Source organism: Narcine bancroftii, chromosome 7 (assembly GCF_036971445.1).
Source record: "Narcine bancroftii isolate sNarBan1 chromosome 7, sNarBan1.hap1, whole genome shotgun sequence".
Taxonomy (NCBI): Eukaryota; Metazoa; Chordata; class Chondrichthyes; order Torpediniformes; family Narcinidae; genus Narcine; species Narcine bancroftii.
The window spans coordinates 51,852,152-51,872,174 of NC_091475.1; the positions used below are offsets into that span (position 1 = coordinate 51,852,152).

The 20,023-nt window shown below is 43.3% G+C and overlaps 1 long non-coding RNA gene across 1 annotated transcript; it reads right to left on the reverse strand.

The window, feature by feature from the left end:
- Positions 1-406: 406 nt before the first annotated feature.
- LOC138738931 (uncharacterized) lies at positions 407-20,023 on the reverse strand. Its single transcript, XR_011341873.1, has 3 exons — positions 19,109-20,023; positions 13,575-13,904; positions 407-10,634 (listed from the first exon to the last, which is right to left on the reverse strand). It is a non-coding gene; the product is annotated as an uncharacterized lncRNA (long non-coding RNA).

Sequence of the window (20,023 nt, forward strand, 5' to 3'; positions counted from 1 at the left end):
ACCATTTCTATAGCTTCCTTAAGCAGCTCATTCTGATGTGATTTATATGCCAGTGACTTCTGCATGTAAATCTTCTCAACAAGCAAGAAATTGTGAATTCACTGCTGCTAATTATCAAATCAAACCGCCAGATTACAGAAGATCTATGATGATGTCACCTTGATCCAAACTTCCCCAGGACCAGTCACTTAAATACGATGATGACAATGGCAATTCAGAAGCGGGATGTCCTGACGTGAATAACTCACCTCCTGATATGCTAATGTCATTCCACAATGTAAAAGATGTAATTTAAGTGCTGCCTGACTGTCCTGGGTAAACTTGCGCCTCTCACTTTGTTCATTTTAGATCGGTCACAGTGTTTGAGCTACCGAAAGAAAATTAGACACACACACACCGAGAGCAGTTCAGTTTATACAAATGTTTATTACAAATTCAAAAGCTGATTTCAAACTACAATATGCAAGCCCTTCCCAATGATACTTATCAACGCCTGGACTGATCCCAACTGCCGAAGCGAGGCAACGACTGCACACTTGTAGTAGGTTGTCTGGGCGCCGGTAGCAGCTTCTCCACCTCCCCCGACCGGGACGTTGGCTGGACTCTAGAAGTTCTTCTTCTTGCTGAGAGATGTTGCCACCTCTCGGAGAGTCTCAAACTTCAGCAGCGGGACCATGGCTTATATTACCCAAAAACTGTTTACCCAAGCACCTATTCCCAGCACAGCAAGAAAGATAAGCGAGCAAGCTAGGCTTCTATCGAATAACATAATTTTCAGCTTATCACTGTGAATACAATGGTTTATTTTGCATCAAGCCTAGGCCTCTGACAGACTGTGACCAAAACAAGCAGGAAGATTAAATGTTCTTGGTACACAGATGTCCTTTCGTCAGATAACTGCATCTCTGGCCCCTCGGTGGAATTTAGCTTATGTCTGCTGATTCTAAAACACAAGCAGGTTCTCAGCCTTGCAGAAGCAAAGGCTGCAAAAGTAAAAAAAAAACATGGTTTAAATCTTCCATTACACTGACCTGCTGGGTATTTCCAATACTTTTTGCATTGATTTCAGATTTACAGCAACTGCAGGATGCTGCTTTTGGGTTGCATCCAATTGTATGCACTGCCGCATCAGTCAGTTGGATTTCTACACTGTTGATTATAAAGCACAAGTTAGAGAATGTCAAGCATTATGCAGGAAATTAATTTGTTTCCACTAGTATTGTTAGTCATCCAACCAGATACTTTAGAACAATGGTTCTCAGCCTTTACCTTTCCACTAACATACCACTTTAAGCAATCCCTATGCCAAAAGTATTCTGTGATTAGTAAGGGATTGCTTAAAATGGTATGTGAGTGGGAAGGGAAGGTTGGGAGTCACTGCTTGAGACCCAATTGTTACTGAAATTCTGAAAAGGGTCAACTTGGTGCAATGCTACAATCTCATGCTGGTGGCAACCCACACAGTGGTTCTGTGGAACTCCCTTGTGCTTCCACTTGGGTCCAACAGATGATTGCAGTGAGGAGAAGACCCTTTTCAGAAAGTCTTTGCCTTCTTTGTTGGATGGCCTACTTTCACTCCTAATTCTAATATTCTTATATTATGATATTTGTACATTAATAGTTCACAAGCCCATAATTGCCTGGTGACAATAGTTAATATTGACTCTGAAGCAAAATAGCAGCCGTTGGAAACCTGAAATAAAAAGTGAAACTCCTCTGCTTCTCAGCCATTGATTGACAATAGTAACTGATTTTACCTTCACAATTTCAACAGGACTTGCTCAGCACTTCCTGAATTCGCTTGCAGCAGTGGGATAGTTGGAAAGGGACTGGGCTGTGATCTGGATTTACTGGGGAGTATAACTGTGCTTTGGCAGCACAGCAAAGTGCCTCAGGAAAAAAAAAATAACTCAATTGGAAGAAAAAAAAAATTAAACTTGATTACCTGATCAAATGAACCAAATACCTCACACTTGACTGATGATGACTGGCTTCTGGGAACCAAGAATTGGGCGTAGGATGTATGTGGATGCGATAACAAGCAGGGCTTCTGAAAGATGCCAACAGCTTTCTAACCACTCAGGGATCTGGAACCAGGTACTGAGGAGATGCAATTTGGATATGGGGCCTTGAACTTGGATTTGAGGCCCCATACTGCACAAGCTGCTGAGTGGCTGTGGAGGTTATGGGTGGAAGGAGGGGAGGGGGTGGACAGAGGTGACTACATTGAAGGAGGCAGTGAGTCCGCAGACCACTCAATGTCTGCAAAGGGACTTTCCTTTGCTTTCATTTCTTTACTTGCCAACTCTGTTTGCTTTTGCAGGGCAAACAAAGGAATGATTTGTGTGTACCTGGTGCAAATGACAATAAATTGAAACTAGGACTTTGAATCTTATTTTAGACCCTCAATATTCCACAGCAAATAGAATTCAAATTAAATGCATTGTTGTATTGAAAATTTAATTTATTTTTTGGTGGGAAGGAAAATTGGTTTGGCTGCATTATACTGAGCAGGATAGTACTGCTTAATTTTTCTTCCTTTCAAAATTGAGTCAGCAATTCCAGAAATTCTGTCAATATTGGACATTGTCCAACAATGGATCATCTATCTGCTTGATAACAAATGGAGTTGTCACCTGGAGTGGTTTCTGCTGAGAGTGGAAAGAAAAGAATCATTCAATTCAGAAGCCACATGTCTTATTGGCCTCTGCCTGAGGACTTTCAGGAGACAAAGTCCCTGCTTCCTTGTTCCCAAGAGCAGAGCTAATGACAGGCCAAGAATTGTTCCATTTTCCCTCACTCCACTACTAGTGTCAGAATCTTCAAAAATCCCAGACCTACACCTTCAAATTCTCTTGTGCCACCCTTCATACATCAAAGGCACCTTATCAAGCCATCCAAGGGTGAATTTATACGGATCTATAAAACCATGATGGACATGGATAAAGTGAACATTTGCAGTCTTTTTCCCAGAGTAGTTGATTCTGGAACTGGGGCATGCAGGATGAAGGTGGAAGAAGAGAGATTTAAGAGGAATTTGGGAAGTAACTTTTTGAATCAAAGAGCACTCTGCATTTGGAACAAGTTAGCAGAGGATGCTTTAAAAGTGGTACAAATATGACATTCAAAAAGCACTTGGACAGATAGAAACAGAAACATAGAAAATAGGTGCAGAAGTAGGCCATTTGGCCCTTCAAGCCTGTACCACCATTCATTTTGATCATGGCTGATCATCTACTCAGTATTCAGTACCCAGAACCTGCCTTCTCCCCATACCCTCTGATCCCCTTAGCCACAAGGGCCAAATCTAACTCCCTCTTAAATATAAAGAATTGGCTTCAACTACTTCCTGTGGCAAAGAATTCCACAGATTCACCACTCTCTGAGAGAATTTTTTTCTCTCATCTCAGTCCTAAAAGACTTCCTCCTTATCCTTAAAGGTGACCCCTGGTTCTGGTTTTCCCCAACATCGGAAACAACATTCCTGCATCTAGCCTTTCCAAACCCTTAAAAATTTTATATGCTTCTATAAGATCCCCCCCAAATCTTCTAAATTCCAGTGAGTAAAAGCCTAGTCGATCCAGCCTTTCTTCATATGTAAGTCCTGCCATCCCTGGTATCAATCTAGTGAACCTTCCTTGCACTCCCTCTATGGCAAGGATGTCTTTCTTCAGATAAGGAGAACAAAACTGTACACAGTACTCCAGCTGTGGTCTCACTAGGGCCCTGTATGACTGCAGTGGAACCTCTCTGCTCCTATACTCAAATCCTCTTGCTATGAATGCCAACATACCATTCACTTTCCTCACTACCTGCTGTACCTGCATGCCAACTTTCAATAACTGGTGCACAGTGACACCCAGGTCTCATTGCATCTCTCCTTTTCCTAATAGGACACCACTGAGATAATAATCTTCTCTCCTGTTCTTACCTCCAAAGTGGATAACTTTACATTTATCTACATTATATTGTATCTGCCATGCCTTGGCCCACTCACCTAACTTGTCCAAGTCACCCTGCATCCTCTTCACATCCTCCACTCTGCTAACCCTGCTACTCAGCTTCGTGTCATCTGCAAACTTGGAGATGCTGCTTTCTTTTCCCTCATCTAAGTCATTGATATATATTGTAAGTAACTGGGGTCCCAGCACTGAGCCTTGCGGTATCTCACCAGTCACTGCCTGCCATTCTGAAAAGAACCCATTCATTCCTTCTCTTTGTTTCCTGTCTGTCAACCAATTCTCTATCCACCTCAGTACCATACCTCCCATACTGTGTGCTTTAAGTTTGTTCACTAATCTCCTGTGTGGGACTGTATCAAAAGCCTTCTGAAAGTCCAGATATACCACATCCAATGGTTCTCCCTTATCCACTCTACTAGTAACTTCCTCAAAAAATTCTATTAGATTTGTCAGACATGATTTTCCCTTCATAAAACCATGCTGACTCTGTCCAATGATGTCACTACTTTTCAAATATATTGTTTGGAAGGGTTTAGATAGATATAGATCAAATGCAGGCAATGGGAATGTAATGCCAACTCGGACAGCCATGGATGAGTTGAGCCAAAAGGCCTGTTTTATGCTTATTTTTATTTTATGTTTATTCATGACTCTCCATAATTCCATATGATTTTATGTCTTTGCTCAACACCACTGTGTAATTTATTTTCTGTGAATTATCTGAGAATGAGTTTTTTTTAAAACCAAAAGCAAAATTGAAGAATAGTTGCCTCTGGTCTGGCAAATATTGTTCTTCAGATTCAGCAGAAAGTCACCTCTGCCCTTACTCTTTGTAACTTGTGAATTCGTTCAGCTGCCTCGTTGGAAACTTAAAACTATGTTAATTTTTAGATGGTTATACAATGCTTTTGCATTCACTTCATCTGTTTTTATTTGTTCCTTGAAGATAATTCTTGCTTATTTAACATTATCTTCCTCGAGGATCAGGGTGGTGCAACGCTGCTTCAGTGCCAGTGACCAGGACCAGGGTGTGAATCCCACGCTGTCTGTAAGGATTTTGTATGTTCTACCTGTGTCTCTATGAGTTTCCTCTGGGTTCAACAATTTCCTCCCACCCTCCAAAATGTACTGGGTGTAATTGGGGCAGCACAGGCGCATGGGCTGAAACAGCCTCTTATCGCGCTGTATGCCTAAATTTTTTTTTTAATTACATAATTTTAAACTGACTTCCCTTTCGTATTATCAGATTATTAGGCCAGTAATATCACTTCCTCGAGCATAAGATGATTTCAGACAAGAAGATAGATTCATTATTTGAATATGGATGGATTGTTCCATGAGGCAGCATAGACTCGCATGCATTGACCCTGCCATTTCTGCCAGAAAATAGTTTTATTCATTGCCTATGCTTTGCAAGAATGACAGCTATGCACACAGATGAATGGGTCCATTGACAAAATGTGTGTGTTAGGGTGTCAGTCCATAATTCTTTACAAGAGAGTGAGAAAAAATTGACATGGGGCCACTTCAAGAATATTAGTGCAATTAACCAAAGGCTTGGAAGAAAGGTAGTTTTCATTAAATACCTTAAAGGAAGAAATGGAGATAAAGAGAAGGGTAATCAGGAAAATCCTGAGCTTTGAATTTCACTCATTGAAGGGCTCCTGATGGAGCAGTTAAAGTACCAGATGTAATCGTGGATTGATTTGGAGGATCAGGAGAGGGCAAGGTTTGCAAAGAATAAGACCTTAAATGGGGCATTTCTTCAAACTAGTGCCAAAAGATTCAGGAAAGATAAACTGAGCACTGTGAGCATGTTAATGGTCAGTGTCATTTTATCACTTTGTTGAAATAATCTTTCATCATGTCTGAAGATTAAAAATGTACCTGTGGCAATTCATTCAATTTACATGTACACTTTATCATGCACTTCCAACCCATGAGCTCATGCCACCCAATTACAGCTCTATTTCTCATCAACCTGCAAGTCCCAGAAGTCTTTGGAATGTGGGAGGAAACCCGAGCACCCGGAGAAATCTCATGCGGACAAAGGGAGAACATACAAACGCCTCACAGACAGCAGCGAATTCGAATCCAGGTTACAGGCGCTGTAATAGTTCTTTGGCTTGGCTTCGCAGACGAAGATTTATGGAGGGGTAATGTCCACGTCAGCTGCAGGCTCGTTTGTGGCTGACAAGTCCGATGCGGGACAGGCAGACACGGTTGCAGCGGTTGCAAGGGAAAATTGGTTGGTTGGGGTTGGGTGTTGGGTTTTTCCTCCTTTGTCTTTTGACAGTGAGGTGGGCTCTGCGGTCTTCTTCAAAGGAGGTTGCTGCCCGCCGAACTGTGAGGCGCCAAGAAGCACGTTTTGAGGCAATATCAGCCCACTGGCGGTGGTCAATGTGGCAGGCACCGAGAGATTTCTTTAGGCAGTCCTTGTACCTCTTCTTTGGTGCACCTCTGACACGATGGCCAGTGGAGAGCTTGCCATATAACACGATCTTGGGAAGGTGATGGTCCTCCATTCTTCAACGTGATCTTCAACAGCGTGGATTCGATGCTGTCGGCCTCTGCCATCTCGAGTACTTCGGGATGAAGTCGCTCCAATGAATGTTGAGGATGGAGCGGAGACAACGCTGGTGGAAGCGTTCTAGGAGCCGTAGGTGATGCCAGTAGAGGACCCATGATTTGGAGCCGAACAGGAGTGTGGGTATGACAATGGCTCTGTATACGCTTATCTTTGTGAGGTTTTTCAGTTGGTTGTTTTTCCAGACTCTTTTGTGTAGTCTTCCAAAGGCGCTATTTGCCTTGGCGAGTCTGTTGTCTATCTCGTTGTCGATCCTTGCATCTGATGAAATGGTGCAGCCGAGATAGGTAAACTGGTTGACCGTTTTGAGTTTTGTGTGCCCGATGGAGATGTGGGGGGGCTGGTAGTCATGGTGGGGAGCTGGCTGATGGAGGGACCTCAGTTTTCTTCAGGCTGACTTCCAGGCCAAACATTTTGGCAGTTTCCGCAAAAGAGGACGTCAAGCGCTGAAGAGCTGGCTCTGAATGGGCAACTAAAGCGGCATCGTCTGCTAAGAGTAGTTCACAGACAAGTTGCTCTTGTGTCTTGGTGTGAGCTTGCAGGCGCCTCAGATTGAAGAGACTGCCATCTGTGCGGTACTGGATGTAAACAGCGTCTTCATTGTTGAGGTCTTTCATGGCTTGGTTCAGCATCATGCTGAAGAAGATTGAAAAGGTTGGTGCGAGAACGCAGCCTTGCTTCACGCCATTGTTAATGGAGAAGGGTTCAGAGAGCTCATTGCTGTATCTGACCCGACCTTGTTGGTTTTCGTGCAGTTGGATAACCATGTTGAGGAACTTTGGGGGGCATCCGAGGCACTCTAGTATTTGCCAAAGCCCTTTCCTGCTCACGGTGTTGAAGGCTTTGGTGAGGTCAACAAAGGTGATGTAGAGTCCTTTGTTTTGTTCTCTGCACTTTTCTTGCAGCTGTCTGAGGGCAAAGACCATGACAGTAGTTCCTCTGTTTGCGCGAAAGCCGCACTGTGATTCTGGGAGAACATTTTCGGCGACACTAGGTATTATTCTATTTAGGAGAATCCTAGCGAAGATTTTGCCTGCAATGGAGAGCAGCGTGATTCCCCTGTAGTTTCAGCAGTCTGATTTCTTGCCTTTGTTTTTGTACAGGGTGATGATGATGGCATCACGAAGGTCCTGAGGCAGTTTTCCTTGGTCCCAGCAAAGCTTGAAAACCTCATGCAGTTTGGCATGCAGAGTTTTGCCGCCAGCCTTCCAGACCTCTGGGGGGATTCCATCCATACCTGCTGCTTTGCCACTTTTCAGTTGTTCAATTGCCTTATATGTCTCTTCCCGGGTGAGGACCTCATCCAGCTCTAGCCTTAGGGGCTGTTGGGGGAGCTGGAGCAGGGCGGAATCTTGGACTGAGTGGTTGGCACTGAAAAGAGATTGGAAGTGTTCTGACCATCGGTTTGGATGGAGATCTTGTCGCTGAGGAGGGCTTTGCCGTCTGAGCTGCGCAGCGGGCTTTGGACTTGGGGTGAGGGTCCGCACACAGCCTTTAGAGCTTCGTAAAAACCCCTGAAGTCGCCAATGTCCGCGCTGAGCTGGGTTTGTTTGGCGAGGCTAGTCCACCACTCATTTTGGATCTCCCGGAGTTTGCACTGAAGATGACTGCATGCGCGACGGAAGGCTTGTTTCTTCTCTGGCCAGGGGCAGTGGGATCAGTGTGGGGGAGAGAGGGGCTGTGGGGAGAGCACAGGGCAGTCGGATCAGTTTGGGTATACAGTATTCAATTTCCTATGGCTTGCGATCGCTTTTTCTAAATTGTTGCGAAGTGCTCGCAGTCACTGAATAATTATAGGAGTATGGACATATATGCGGTTGGGCGTTGCCAAAATAGCTGTTAAGCAATGCAAACCTGAATACACATCTGAAAATGTGTGTGAAAAAATTGACGCATGGAATGTAAAAGGTTGGCCATCCTCGGTTTGAAGAGTCATGGGCTGCTGCATCTGTTATAAGTCGATGGTGAGGAATAGGTCGAGCTTTTCCCTTATGTTTGTTTCCACACAGTGTTTGCTGTCCACGTTTAACAGAACTCTGCCCACTTGGTCACCATTATTCCTCCTGAACCATGCTGGTTCATGAACATCCTTTCTCGTCATACATTCTGTGTTCTTCCTCCCCACCATTCTTCTCCAACCTGGTATTCAACATGGAGGAGTACAGCATCATCAGATGAAGGAAGGCTTTTGTTGCCATTCCTTGTCCAAATAATATGATGTCATTTGACTTCAGGGGATTTTATTTATTAATTTTAATTTAATCAAACAGCACAGAAAGAGGCCATTTCGGCCCATGAGTCCAAGCCGCCCAATTAACCTACACCCCTGGTACATTTCGTGCGGTGGAATTAAACCCGATCCCCCAGGGAAAACCCACACAGTCACTGGGAGAAAGTACAAACTCCTTACAGACAGCGCGGGATGTGAACCCCAATACTGATCGCTGGCACTGTAAAGGCATTGCGCTAACTGCTATGCCAATTGTGTCGCTTGTGCCATGATCTGGAATTAATGATGAGTACTCCCCAGGCCATTCCCACACCTGACCAAACTCTGTTGCGTCATTACTGACATTTTGAAGTCATGATGGAGTTTTGTAACATGTTGATCAACATGAGCTTCTCATGAGTATTTTTTTTAAAACATTACAGATGCTGGAAATCTGAGATAAAACAGAACATGCTGGAATTACTTGGCAGTTACAACAGAAAAGAGTCAATGCTTCAGGTTGAAGATTCTTCTTCATCAGATGTTTCCAGCAGTGTCTGGTCTGATTTGGGGAATGGCACTGTGCAGTGCCACTGTGCACAATTCTCTTTACATCTGAGAAGTGCCAAATTTCCTGCAGGAGACTTATTCTTTCTTTTTCTTTGGCTTGGCTTCGCGGGCGAAGATTTATGGAGGGGTATGTCCACATCTGCTGCAGGCTCGTTGGTGACTGACAAGTCCGATGCAGGACAGGCAGGCACGGTTGCAGCGGTTGCAAGGGAAAATTGGTTGGTTGGGGTTGGGTGTTGGGTTTTTCCTCCTTTGTCTTTTGTCAGTGAGGTGGGCTCTGCGGTCTTCTTCAAAGGAGGTTGCTGCCCGCTGAACTGTGAGGCGCCAAGATGCAGGGTTGGAGGCAATATCAGCCCACTGGCGGTGGTCAATGTGGCAGGCACCGAGAGATTTCTTTAGGCAGTCCTTGTACCTCTTCTTTGGTGTACCTCTGCCTCGGTGGCCAGTGGAGAGCTCGCCATATAACACGATCTTGGGAAAGCGATGGTCCTCCATTCTGGAGACGTGACCCACCCAGTGCAGTTGGGTCTTCAGCAGTGTGGATTCGATGCTTGTGGACTCTGCCAGCTCGAGTACTTCGATGTTGGTGATGAAGTCACTCCAATGAATGTTGAGGATGGAGCGGAGACAGCGCTGATGGAAGCGTTCTAGGAGCCGTAGGTGATGCCGGTAGAGGACCCATGATTCAGACCCAAACAGGAGCGTGGGTATGACAACGCCTCTGTACTCGCTGATCTTTGTGTGTTTCTTCAGGTGGTTGTTTTTCCAGACTCTTTTGTGTCGTCTTCCAAAGGCGCTATCTGCCTTGCCGAGTACCTAGACTAAATGCTACTTTATTCCTTTATGGCATCTTTAGCATCACAGTCAACTGGCCCTTCTGCCGATTTTCATTCTTGTTCTTTTCAGATGATATTTTTAAAAATACATGAACATCACTGTAATTCTGATGCCAAATACACACATGACAGGTTAGGACAGCAGGTTCCTTTGCCTAAACAACATCAATCAAGCAAATGGCTATTTATGTTTTGTAGTCACTTTTCCAGATTTATTTCGTTCAATTTTTCCAACTGTTGTGAAGTTTGAACTCCAGTCACCAGATCATTAATCGTGGTTACTGGATTGCCACTCTTCAAATTTCAACTCCACCCAAAATGAAAGAATCCAGGCATTTTTTTTTGGATCTTGACTTGGGACTGTAAGAACAAGCTGAAAGTGAGGGGTGGAGCAAGCAGGTTCCAAGCAGATAAATCGGCAGCAGGATCGGTAAGTGTTCTTTTGGATCTCTCTATTGACCAATTAGATCCTGCCAATAAAAAGAGGGGAAGCTGAAGTGGAGTGGCCAATGAGTGGGTGGCCCAATGTAGGAGTGCGACTAGGAGGCTTTGGGGAACAGAGGCTGAGGACATTTGATTTCAATAAGATAAGATATTTGAATTTAAGATAGGAAGAGTTAATGGAGTCAGCATCTCAGGCAGTGGAATGCTCCAGTTGCAGGATGTGAGAAATTTGGGATAGCACAATTGTCCCTTATGGCTACATCTGCAAGAGGTGCATCCAGCTGCAGCTCCTGGGAGACCGAATTAAGGAACTGGAGCTGGAGCTGGATGAACAGGATCATTCGGGAGACAGAAGATGAACAGGAGCTTTAGGGAGAGAGTCACCCCTAAACATAGGAAACAGGTACTGGGTGACTGTTAGGAGAGGAAAAGGGAAGAGGCAAACAATGCAGATCACCCCTGTGGCCATTCCCCTCAACAACGTCTACTGTTTTGGATGAAATCGGACATTTTGGCACTAGATATTTTGGTGATGGAAATGGTGTTTAATTTACTATAATTTTAATTAACTATAACAAATACAAATATTATAATTTTAATCAAATATAACAAAAATAAATATGAAGAAATATTAAAAATAATTACATCTCCACATTCTCCGTGATATCATCTCCGAACTCCTGTCTCCCCACAGTGACATCTCCGCACTCCCTTCTCCTCACGATGGGAGGGAGTGTAGGGAGTAAGGGTGGTAATCTCAGGATGGCTACCTGTGCCATACATCAGAGACACTAGGGAAACGAAGTTGTGGCAGATGGATGTGTGGCTGAAGAGTTGGTGCAAGGCGCAGGGGTTCAGATTTCTGGATCAGTGGGATCTCTTCTAGGGAAGGTCTGACCTGTACAAAAAGGATGGACTGAACCTGAACTGGAGAGGGACTGGAGAGGGACCAATATCCTGGTGGGCAGGTTTGCTAGAGCTGTTGGGGAGGGTTTAAACTAATATGGCAGGGGAGGGGGAATCAAAATGTGAGTGTAGAGATTAGAGTAGAAGGACAAAAGCATTATATTATGTGTTCTGAGTTGGTGTGGAAGGACAGGCAGGGAACAAATGATAATGTAGCCAGTTAGAGATTGAAATGTGTCTATTTCAATGCTAGAAATATTAGGAATAAAGGGGATGAACTGAGAGCATGGATCAGTATGTGGAACTACGACGTTGTGGCCATGACTGAAACTTGGCTGGAAGAAGGGAAGGATTGCCTGATGCAGGTACTGGGGTTGAGGTGTTTTGAAAGGAATGGAATGGGAGGTAGAAATAGGGTGAAGTAGCATTACTGATCAGTGACAGTATCATGGCTATAAAAAGGTAGGACGCTGCAGAGGGAGTGTCCACTGAGTTGGTGAGGGTGGAAGTCAGAAATCAGAAGGGAGCTATCACTGTACTATCGGCTCCCCAAATAGGCCTCAGGACACTGAGCAGCAGATAAGTAAGGCAGATTTTGGAATGGTGCAGGAAATACAGGGTTGTAGTTATGGGTGATTCCAACTTCCCTAATATTGACAGGCACCTCACGTCTGCAAGAGGGATAGATGAGGCTGAATTTATCAGGTGTGTTCAAGAAGGAATCTTGACACAGCATCTGGACCAGCTTACATGAGGAGAGGCCGGACTGGATCTGGTTCTGTGTAATGAACCTGGTCAGGTGGCAGACCTCTCACTGGAGGAGCATTTTGATGAGAGTGACCACAACTCCCTTAGCTTCAGCATAGCTATGGAAATGGATAAAAACAGTCAAACTGGGAAAGTGCTTAATTGGGGAAGGACTACTTATGAAGGGATGAGGCAGGAATTAATGAGAGTAAATTGGAAACAGATGTTTAAAGGTGAAAACACAAAAGTAACATGAAGGAAGTTTAGGGACCATTTGTGCAGGGTTCAGGACAGGTTTGTCCCACTGGGACAAGGAAAAGATGGTAGGAAAAGGGAACTGTGGCTGACGGAACAGGTCAGGCAACTAGTCAAGAGGAAGAAGGAACCATATGTTAGAGAAATGAAGCAGGAAACAGGAAGGACTTATGAAAAGTATATGGTAACCAGAAAGGACTTAGGAGAACTCGAAGGGGGCATGAGAAGGCTTTGGCCTGTAGGATTAAGGAGAACCCTAAAGCATTCTATGCGTATGTGAAGAACAGAAGGATGATGAGAATGAAGGTGGGGCCACTAAAGGATAAAAGAGGCAACATGTGCCTGGAGGTGGAGGTGGTAGGGGATGTCATAAATGAATACTATGCATCAGTACTCACAAGAGAAAAGGACCTTGATCATGGTAAGGTCAAAATTGAACAGGCCTGTATGCTAGACAATGTGGAGATTAAGGAACAGGAAGAGTTAGATCTTCTTAAAAACATGAAGATTGATGTTCCTGGATCTGGGTCCAATATACCCCAGGTTTCTCTGGGAAGAGAGAGAAGAGATAGCTGGGGCAGTAGCCAAGATCTTTTAATCCTCTTTAACCGCAGGGAGGTGCCAGAGAATTGGAAAATGGCAAGTGTAATCTCTTGTTTAAAAAAAGTTATAGGCAGAATCTTGGAAATTATAGACTAGTGGTGTGCAAACTAATAGAAATGATTCTGAAGGATAGGATCTATGAGCATTTGGAGAAGGACAGTCTACTCAAGGATAGTCTTCATGGCTTTGTGAAGTGAAGCCTAAATGACTTTTTTGAAGAGGTAACAAAAGAAATTGATGAGGGTAGAGTGGTAAATGTGATTTACATGGATTTTAGTAAGGCATTTAACAATGTCCCCCATGAGAGACTCATCCAGAAAGTCATGAGGCATAGGATCAGTGTGGATAAAAAATTGGCTTGTAGGAAGAAAGCAGAATGTTGTTATGGAAGGAGAGTATTCTGCTTGGAGGTCAGTGACTAGTGGAGTGCCACAAGGATCTGTTCTGGGACCCACCTGCACTTAGTGATTTTTATGAATGACCTGCCAGTCAAGGGTTAGATCTTCCTCCAGGTCAAGCTGACACATAATTGGTCCTTGCAGGTCACGTGGATGGGTCTTGCATTGAAAAAGCCAAGCTCATGCAGTCTCTGATCTCCCTCTCTTTGTTTGTTCCTGCTGCATGGAGACCAGGCATGGAACTCCAGGCTGCAGACCTTTGGCAGCTCCAGAGGGTTGAAAGTAATGGGCCCGACTGAATCCTAAGCCATAGGCAATGCTGGAGATCAGGTTCATTTGATATACTTGTTAGTTGTAATTCATTTATTGTTTTCCAGTGTGCTGCACCTACAAGAGACGGAGAGAGTTGATAGTGCTGTGTGTTTAACCCTTGTGTTCCCAACAGGGAGTTGAGAATGATTAGCAGTGATTTATTTGCACCTGATGTCTAATTATTTGTGTATAATTGATGTGTATGTGTTCGTTAGTTGTGACTATTGCTGAACTCTAGGCTGCAAGTCACAGGCAGCTCCAGAGGGCTGAATCAATGGGCCCATCCCAGATCCTGAGCAGCAGTGACACTGGAGATCAGGTTCATTGTATGTACTCAATAATTACGCAGCAAACTGTGCTTATGGGTGGTGAGTGCTGAAGAAGTTAAACCCTCCTTTCTCAGTATAGTGTACCTGTGGGTGGTGGGTGCTGAAGAAGTTAAACCCTTGTTTCTCAGTATTCCATGCCTGTGTGCTGTATACGTCACTCTCTGTGAGAGTGTGCCCTCTTGTGTGTTCTCCTGTGCGTAAAGCCCACTGTTTGTTGATAACACCTGTCCAGCCTTGATTCTCTTTGAACCCATAGAACCTATTCTTCAACACAACATTGCTTAAGACAGATCAGGAGGAATATCTTCACAAACAAATTTATGAGGCATTGACATTTTTTATGCTGGAGAGATCTGATTGCAAAGTTTGAAATCTGTATCTGAAAGAGATTTTGGACCAGAGGGGACTGTTTCACATGCTTTAATAAAGTAAGGAAATTTTATCAAAAAGATACTTCTGATTCTTTGTGAATTGATTTTTCACAATCTTGAAAGGTGCATTCAAAGGGAAAAGTTCACTTCAATGCAGATTTCATCTGTATCCTAAAAACTGACTAATTAAAAATTTAAAAGCCTTTATTGTATTTTCACAAGAATCAAATATTTGTAGTTGTGATAAATCTTACCTCATTGTAAGGTGGGTGGGCAGCATTTTCATTTTTCCCTTCAGGCTTAAGCTGGGGGGGGGGGGTCCCTCAATTCTTATTAATCAAAATATTCCTTTTGTTCATCAGTGTTGTATCAGATACAAATGGTCATTATTATCATTCTTTCAGGGAAATTGTATAATAAAATGGTAGATTTTGCTAATGTTTATGCCCCTTATATTGATGATGTGGGCTTTTCCCCCCCTGCCAGACTCTGATGCTTGGTGGTGATTTTAATTGTCCCTGCTTTGGATCGTTCGTCTCCTCGCACTACCACAATGAGTAAATCTGCCTCATGAATTCATCCTATGGTATTTCTGATGTCTGGCATTTTCTTTATCCAAATAGTTTTTTTTCACATGTTCAACACACTTTTTTGTGAATTGATTATTTTCTTATTGATCCCACTCATTCATTCTTGTAACTCTGTTATATTATCGATGACCCTTTCTGGCCTCCCTCAAATAAAAAGACACTGGTATTTCAATTCCACTTTACTATCAGATAGTAACTTTGTGAAATTTATGGAGGAGCAGGTAAATTTTTCTAATACAAATACTTCATTAAAAACTTCTAGTTAATTGCTTGGGATGCTTTGAAAGCTTCTCGCAGGGGGCAAATTATTTTTTATACTGTATACATAAAAGAGAAGGTCAATAAAGAAAGATTAGAATTAGTTAATCAAATAGATTAACAATATGTTCAAGTAATAATTGTTAACATGGCAGTGCCTACAAAATGTATGGCAGTTGCATGGAAATCTAATTCACATCTTCTTCCAAGAAAATTAAGTGGAATATGAAATTATGATCCATGGAGTGTGCACCAATCTTTTTTCTTCTTTCTTACTTTTCCTTTATCTCTTACTTTCTTTTTCTTTCTATATCTATCTTTTTATTTGGGGCTTTTTCTTGGGTGGGTTTGAAGAACACATTCAGGAATCGCACTGGAAGGCAAGTACAAAATATCCAAAAGTGATGGAATTTTAATAAAACCAGTCTGATCTTAGAAATGATTGATGGCAAAATATCCTCCAATCTATGGGTCGAAACATTAGCCAAAATTTTAACATCAACATTTACTAAAGAAATTGGCTTGTAGAAAGAGCACTCAGTTGAAGGGTTGGGTTTAACCATCATGGAGTAAATACTGGATATACTTTTGTACTTGTATATTTTAATTTTGTAGTTGACTATGTATGGTCAAAAATGTTAAATAAACTATTTTTAAAAACTATATACTCAAGTTAAAAAAAATCCTAAGCGATATAAAAAGCAAGTTGAACTTCAAACTAAATTTTATCTCCTCTCAAAGTATCCAATTGAAGGTCAACATTTGAAGAGTAAGAATCAGTTTGATATTCACAGTGACAAATCTATTAAGCTTTTAGCTAATTAGTTGAAAGTTTTTGAAGTCAAGCGGCAAATTAAAAAGATATGAATGGATGATGGAAACATTAATATAGATTATTCTGAGATAAATGATGTATTCAGGAAATTTTATTCCTGACTTTATACTTCCGAATTCACAGATGATAGCAGTTGATGAACAGTTTCCTTGATCACTTAAATATTCACATGCTTTTTTCAGATAACCAAATGAGATTAGATAAACCTATATCATAAGAGAAAACAGCTGCTGCTATTTCTTCATATCATTCTGGAAAATCTCCAGGCCTGATGAGTTTCCTGTGGAATTTTTAAAATCATTTTCTCATTTGCTTTCACCTCAATTAGGTTCTGTGTTACTTGATTCGTTTAAACCAGGGTAATCTCCTAGCATCATTTAATGAAGCTTGCATATCTCTCATAGTCAAGAAAGGTGAAGATCCAATTGAGTGCTCTTTCTACAGGCCAATTTTTTTTTATTAAATGGTGATGTTAAGATTTTGGCTAAAGTTTTAGCACATAGATAGGAAAATATTTTACCATCGATCATTTCTGAAGATCAGACTGGTTTTATTAAAAAGTTATATATTTTTTAATATGCATCACTTATTGGATATTTTGTACTTACCTTCTAGTGCGATTCCTGAATGTGTTCTTCATACCAATAGAATGTAGCAATCTCTTGTCCATGAAGAACCACTTCTTTGCTTACCATTGAGTTTAGCTTTGGAAAGGGTGTGGGTAGATTTTCCTGGATGCTGTCTGAATTAGGGAATATCAGATTTGGGGATAGGTCTCTGGAGTGACAGAGTTTGAGGGGAGGTTTGATTAAATTATGAGAGGCATAGCCACAATAGATGGTCAGAATCTTTTTCTCAGGGTAAAAATGTCACCTACTTGAAGACTTGCATTTCAAGTGAGGGAAGGAGGTGGGGGGGGGGTGGAATTTGGAGATTTTGGGGTTTTTTTTACATAGCGTGGTGGGTGCCTGCAACAGGCAACCAGGAATAATGATGGAAGCAGCTATAATAGCAATGTTTGAGGTTTCTCAATGGGCATGTGAAAATATGCAGTGAATAGAGAAATTCATGACATGCAAAAAGCTGAGTTTTATTCATTTTGGGCATCATGTTCAGCACAGACAATGTGAACAAAGGGCTTTCCTGTGTTGTACTGTTTGATGTTCGAGTATCTACTTTATCCTCCCCAGTAACCCAGGATGCTCAGACCTACACTGACGGTGGAAAGTGTGTTCCAACTCCCTGTTCTTGCTTCAATGTATTAGGACCTTGGAGTAATAGTAAAGAAAGATGTCTTGTAATGCCTTCAAGCAATATCATTATACTACACAAACTCTGGCTCATCATGTCCATGCTGACTGTCTCATCCCTGCCCCTCTAGTCCTATTTACCATTGCTTGATCAGTCACTGAGAATGTCTTCAGAATAAGAGACCTCCTCAGAAAATGTAAGATGTCCAGATGAACCATTCAGACTGCAAACACTCAAGATGGTTCTTCATTATGATTTTCTTTATAGTCATCTAGAGACTGGTATGAAATGCTGATCTTGTCAGTAATGTTTAAGCGAAGAATGACATATTTGAATTGTGGTGCGGGTGATGACGATTGACAACTTGCACCTCACCCCTCTACTTCCCCTTCTCTGAGCAACTCCAGGCTGAAAATGCAAAGGATCATTTTCAATAATGAACAGATGTTCTACAATGTTGGACCCAACCATTGTGAAGAATCACCTCCTGTGAACTTGCACAAAACTTCCAGATGTTAGAAATTGGCCAGACCAACTGTGTGAGCTCAATGATGGGTGTAGTTTCCAGAGCTTGTGTGGAATTTCCATAATCCATATGGGGGAGACTGAAAGCCCAAATGAAAATTGAGGGTAGAATAATATTTCCAGTTATGAGATAAATTTGCCAACTGCTCTTTTATCTCAGTAGATTCAAAGCATAAAATATTCAAAGGATCCCTTATACTTTTCAAATATCTTTCTCACAAATTAAACATCAGCCTAATTGATTCTTAAACCCAACCAATACTATTCCCCATCCTCGTTAGATAAATTTTCCGCAACAGCAAAGTAATAAAATCTAAATTAACGCAATATTCGTAAGTATGCAGTTGAAATTCTGAGCAGAACCTCCTGCAAACGCCTGGAGCACACTGTGTGTGTGTGAGTGAAAGAGAGAGTGTGTGTCTGTGTGTGAGTGTGTGTGTCTGTGTGTGTGTGTCTGTGTGTGAGTGTCTGTGTGTGAGTGAGTGTGTGTGAGTGTGTCTGTGTGTGAGTGTGTGTGTGTCTGTGTGTGAGTGAGTGTGTCTGTGTGAGTGAGTGTGTGTCTGTGTGTGAGTGTGTGTGTCTGTGTGTGAGTGTGTGTGTCTGTGTGTGTGTGTCTGTGTGAGTGTGTCTGTGTGTGAGTGTGTGTGTGTCTGTGTGTGAGTGAGTGTGTCTGTGTGAGTGAGTGTGTGTCTGTGTGTGTGTGTCTGTGTGTGTGTGTCTGTGTGTGAGTGTGTGTGTGTCTGTGTGTGAGTGTGAGAGAGTGTGTGTCTGTGTGTGAGTGTGAGTGTGTGTGTCTGTGTGTGAGTGAGTGTGTGTTGAGGTGCTCCACGAAGCTTGCTCTCCAAAGGAAGAGAGTCAGTCATGATGGGGCGAAGGGAATCGGGACTAAGGCAGATCGGGATGGGAGAAAGAGATCGGGGGTGTCGCTGATTGTGGGGAGAGAAGGGAAGACTAGAACATGAGCTTTAAATCGATAATTCCCAGCACAAGGGTCTGAAGAAAATGAGGGGGGGGGGGAATTGTTTGATTCGTTTGTTTAGGGGGAAAAAAGTGATCTGGAAATGTAAATTATTTTGAAACAAGTTGGATGTCTTCGCAGTGTTATATTTGACTCACTTACCGCAGACAAAAACTTGTTCTGATGTTCTCCAATGATTCAACTGGGACAAAAGAAATGTGAAATGGAGTCAGGTGGTTGCGCTGGGGGTCACCGTCCCTTGAAACGACGGGGCTGCGGTTGTGTTGATGTCAGGCCGGCAGTTCGCCCCGCTTTCGCCTAATTTGTGGGGTATCGGGTTTCCTCTGCTGATCCTGCACTTGGGTCGGGCCGCTCGCTCGCTCTCTTTTATGGAGAGGATCTATTTGGGAATCGGTGGGGTGGGGATGGGACGTCGGGATGTGGGACGGATGATGTGCACCTGTTGAACTGGATCCGTGGCAAGTTGTGACAGCTCCAGGCAGCGTTCCCGGAGTGTGGAGATGTGCCCGCGGCGGGAAGACGGCGAGATGCCTCTCTGTCCCTGCTAAGCGAGCGGCGCGCCGGACCCCTCAGCCCGAGCCGAGCCGAGCAGGGCTGGGCGTTCCTTCGGAGAAGCGGCGGCTGGGACCTTTCTCTCCGGTCCGAATCCTGAGGCAGGCCGATGGCAGAAGGTCCGACAGACGAGTCGGCGGCGGCCGGCGACGAGTTCAACGAGATAATAAAAACTCGGACGGGTAAGTGCCGAGGATGGAGATGAAAGAGCGGGGAGGCTGGGATGGTGGAGTCTGCACGTTGCAATGGGACTGAAACCTTGTGGATGGTCGAACATTGCCTCAACTTGGGACCGCGTCTGTGTGCTCTTGGTCAGAGGGCGACTTGGAGCGAGTGCAGGGCAGAATTGGCAGCGACCCGTTTGAGAGTTGACACACTGGAAATGGAGCCTGCTCCCGAGACGGGGGCTCCCAATGCAGCGGGATGCATTTGGACCGAACAGTGAGGGAAATGGTTGCTGTTTTAAATAGCCCGAACTGCAATCGGATCCGACCGGATTGGATT